Source organism: Diaphorina citri, unplaced genomic scaffold (genome assembly GCF_000475195.1).
Source record: "Diaphorina citri unplaced genomic scaffold, Diaci psyllid genome assembly version 1.1 scaffold1055, whole genome shotgun sequence".
NCBI classification, from domain to species: domain Eukaryota; kingdom Metazoa; phylum Arthropoda; class Insecta; order Hemiptera; family Psyllidae; genus Diaphorina; species Diaphorina citri.
In genome coordinates this window covers 87836-92695 of record NW_007378484.1, presented here as the reverse complement: position 1 = coordinate 92695, position 4860 = coordinate 87836, and positions in this window count along the sequence as shown.

The following is a 4860-nucleotide window of genomic DNA, read 5'->3' as shown; positions in this document are numbered from 1 at the left end:
GTCCTCTTTTTTTTTTTTCCTTTTTTTTTTTTTTTTTTTTTTTTTTTTTTTTGAGTGTTTTCCTTGTTCCATTTTCATAATGGTCCTATCGAAATTTTCGTGTCCTGCACGTTTTTTCTTTTTCTTCTTCTTCATCTTCTTCTGCTTCTTCTTGGTCGGAAAGTCATTTGAAAGATTGAAAGTCCACAAGGATAGCTTTTATAATATTGTAAAAAAAAAAAAAAAATCCAGGATAGCGCCTGTCGGACCTGCCGTCCTCCTCCACTGTCACCCTGATCATCCTCACCGTTGCTTATAAATATTGTACCTACAGACATTAGCTGCTGATTAGTTCACGCTAGACTTCGCATCTGACAAAACTTTGTTTCCGACTTTCCAGCTTTTCAGGTTCTGCCTCGGAAATATTTCAACAATTTTCATTTTAAAGTTTGCTCGAGCTTTTCGCAACACTTGTTAACCCATTGGGTACCTCTTCTGGAGGATATGTTCGTAGTGTTTATAGTGTGTCCAGATCAATGTGACAGCAAAAAATAGGCATTGTTGCCAAACATGTCACATGTGCAATGGTAGAGAATCTCAAAAGGGGGAAGGTATATTGCGCAGTGCTTCCTCCGACAGTGAAACAAAGTCAGGTAAGGCGATATCTACCTTACCTGTTCTGGAATCCAACCTCTGAACTTAGAGCTACCTCTGCATTTTGAAAGAGAGAGTTTATCAAAAATAGACCTTTACCTCATCTGAACTTAGAGCTACCTCTGCATTTTAAAAGAGAGAGTTTATCAAAAATAGACCTTTACCTCGATTGCAACAATGTAAGGATTTCCCGCAATCTGATTGGTTCCTTCATTTTGGGTTGATGACTCATTGCTGCCACATTGATCTGGATGAACTATAGATGTAATTTGGAGATGTCTGGAGGTATCTGGAGCTTGGTAATATCTCGAGAATAAGGGGGAAATGAGATCCTGTTTTGTATCATTTTTTGGAGGTTCGTACGTACTTTCATATTGCTTATACTTTGACGTGTCCTGAATCTTATTTAGTCATTTCACCATTCTTATTTGCCACTTTTCTTGGTCTTCTTCCTGTTTCTTTTTCATCTTCTTCTCCTACCTCCTCTTCTTTATTTATGAGGTTTGGTAGGTATATTTACCTTCAACAGCAAACTCCGGTTTGAGCCTTCATACTCTGTTCAGGTTAGTTCCTCAGCGTTGCTTAACTTCAATTACATACTTGTGAGAAAAAAAAAAAATGGTGACAGGGTGCCACAAGTTTAGGGTGAAAGAACTCTATTATTGGGTTACTTCCCCTGATTTAGACTGTTGGAATGCTATATTATAGTGTCGAGCATCCCGATATAGAGTTCAATATTAGAGTGCCGGAACCCAGTCACCCGATTGGGCTGCCGGCACCCTAGTTTTTTTCTCAGTGCATCTTTTGACGTGTCCTGAATCTTATTTAGTCATTTTACCATTCTTATTTGCCACTTTTCTTGGTCTTCTTCCTTTTTAAGTCCGTCCTTCCTTTATTATTACAATAGTAATAAAAAGGTATAAGGGACGGACTATTGTATTCGCTTCGGTGTCGTCACTCTGTCCCCATATAGAAGGACTTATCCAAACCTAGTCGACCATAGGTACTGATTTTCTTTAATCACGATCGAATCAACTACGGGCTAAAAAATTTCCCGGAGGGACGGACCCAGCTTGTTCTTTTTCATCTTCTTCTCCTACCTCCTCTTCTTTATTTATGAGGTTTGGTATATTTACTTTCAACAGCAAACTCCGGTTTGAGCCTTCATACTCTGTTCAGGTTAGTTCCTCAGTGTTGCTTAACTTCAATTATGTACTTGTGAGTTTGTGAGGAACAGCTAGCATCAGAGTTCCATCAGCTAAACAAGTCTCTAGCTCTTACCGTTCTCGAGATATTTTGTTTACAGACAGACAGACACACGGACCAATGGCTGAAACTTTGGATTTAGGCTCTAATAGGGACCTCAAAACGTGTTTTGGCACTAAAAACTGACCGTCGAAAATTTGACCCGATTACATTACTTTCCTTATCCTATAGGAAACATGGGTGAAAATGTCCGTCCTCTGGCTGTCTTTCCTCTGGCTATTCTGCTGCCAGAGGAAGGACAGCCAGAGACAGAGGAAAGACGATGAGCGAATTAGCGCTCTGAAAACATCATAATATACTACTAGCTCATACCCGCAAGCTTTGCTTTGATTAATATTTCCTATTATCTTGATCTTTCTCTCCTTTTCCTTCTGTTTTATCTCATTTCAGCTTCAAACTAAGATTCAATCAACTTAATCAACTTTGAGCCTACAGCCTAGATTTCTAGAAGACGAATATGTTCCGAGATTGGTGACTTCTTCATCAAGCAAAAATATCCCGCAGGGGTATGCCAGAGAATTAGCACAAGTAGCCCTGTGTATACGTGTAAGTTGTTAACCCTTTTGATGACCGTGGTAAGGGGACAATGGTGAGGCAATGGGACATACAATTTTTTTTTTTCAACATTTCTTGACCCCGCCGGGAATCGAACCCGGGTCTCCCGCGTGCAAGGCGAGCGCAGTGACCACTACGCCATGGGAGCTGACTTCCTATAGGATAAGGAAAGTAAAAATCGGTAACGTCAAGGGTTAATCCATTTCAAGTTTTTGCTACTCATACATTTTTGAACAATTATTATAAAGGCATGATACGCTGTAATGATTTCTTTAGGCTTCCACACTCGTCAGCTAGTTTTGTAAGTGACAGCACTGTCTCAGCAAGTCGGATGGCAAAAAGTAGAAATCTCTAATAGACTGTCTGGAAATATTAATAATTTAGGCCTTCAAAATGGAAAATAATGGAGCGCGTATAGGTAGAAGGTGTGTATATTAAAGTAGACAGTGTTTAAGACATCAGACAGGAAAATGAAGAATGCATAAGACGTACGCCTACTTATGTAGACCTTAAAAATGATAGAATTAGATAAATATTGTACCTACAGAAAGTTAGAAAGTGTAGGGCATGTAGAAATGATTAGAAACAAGGGAAATGGAAGAATAAGATGGAAGAAGGAAAAGAGGACGAAGAAAAAGAGGAAGAGGAGGAGGAGGAAGAAGAAGAAAAATGGAAAGTGGATAAGATAGTCTCAAAACTCTGAAATATAAATAATGCATGCATTTCTGCACAGGCCTTCGACTAATAGCATTTCTCAAGAAATTTCAACAAAGGTTTGGTTTGTCTCAGATTTCGGGGTGAAATCTGTCACTCAAGTATCTATCATTTACAATTATTTTCCAGAGGAGCTACACTTTTCACTTAGATTCTTCCGAGACTTCTAGTCCTTCTTTCGGTCTTTTCAATTTGGACTCTTTCAAGTTTTGAATCCTTCTCAGGCCTGTCTTCTTTCAAGACTAGAATAATGTCATCTAACTAGGCATTGTACTTTAGATGTCATCCACTAATTGGTTAGCAGATATTTTGCATTTTCTTACCGGATATCTTAATGGATTAATGGACGACCTTTATATTTCATCTCCATATTTAATGAAAGATGATGGGTATGAAATTTTCTCTGGAAGTCTAAAATCTAAATGTGGACTGGAATTTTGTCTCATATTTGTTGCATCAGCCATTAGGGAGAGTTCAGTTGTCAGTGTACTTTAGATGTCATCCACTAATTGGTTAGCAGATATTTTGCATTTTCTTACCGGATATCTTAATGGATTAATGGACGACCTTTATTTCATCTCCATATTTAATGAAAGATGATGGGTATGAAATTTTCTCTGGAAGTCTAAAATCTAAATGGACTGGAATTTTGTCTCATATTATTTGTTGCATCAGCCATTAGGGAGAGTTCAGTTGTCATGGACTAAATTGACAGATTTTCTGCAACAAATTAGAGCGTTAGAGCCTTATCTCAGAGATAAAATTTGAACTGTAAAAGATCTTCAAGACCCATTGTGAAAAAATGTAAAAGGAGTTGCAAATCTTCTACAAGAAGAAGGAAAGGAGAAGTAGGAAGTAAAAGAAGAAGATAAGGGGGGAGAAGAAGAATGGATTTTCTGCAACAAATTAGAGCGTTAGAGCCTTATCTCAGAGATAAAATTTGAACTGTAAAAGATCTTCAAGACCCATTGTGAAAAATTGTAAGAGAACGTGCAAATCTTCTACAAGAAGAAGGAGAGGAGAAGTAGGAAGTAAAAGAAGAAGATAAGGGGGAAGAAGAAGAATGAGAACAAGAAGTTGAAGAAAAAGATGAACCTGCCAATATTTTGGATGAAATTCCAGATTCACATGCAGTGTACACCTGTGACCGCACTGTAGTTCATAGAAAATACCCCCAGTAACCATCAACAGAATGATAAAATTAAATTTGTTCACCCAAACTATGTTACAGCGAGCTATTGTTAACAGAGCGACATAGAGGCATTTAGGGTATTTTGTTAGAAAACCGCAACATTGAAAATTTGGAACAAGGCATTTGTGTGTGCACGAAACAGGGTTGGAGTTGCAATTTTGTGCATGTTGGGGGTTTGCAAGTTTGCATTCATGTTAGAGATTTGCATTTATGTTGGAAGTTGCATTTTTGTATATCAAAGTTAAGGGGTGGCCAGTAAATCCATTATTCAATAATCTTCTTTCGCTTCGATTAGGTATATGAAATGCTCTAACGCTCTAATGATCATTTTGATTGAGCCAATACCAAATAGTACCTCGAATATAACAGTATGAGCTATATCTAATGTGAAAGGAAAATCTAGAACACCCTATACATAGTTCATTAGCTGGAGGAGGGAGGTCCCGAATATTCCAGGAATTTATTAGCCCCAAAATAATGTGCTTTTGTTGCTGAGGAAT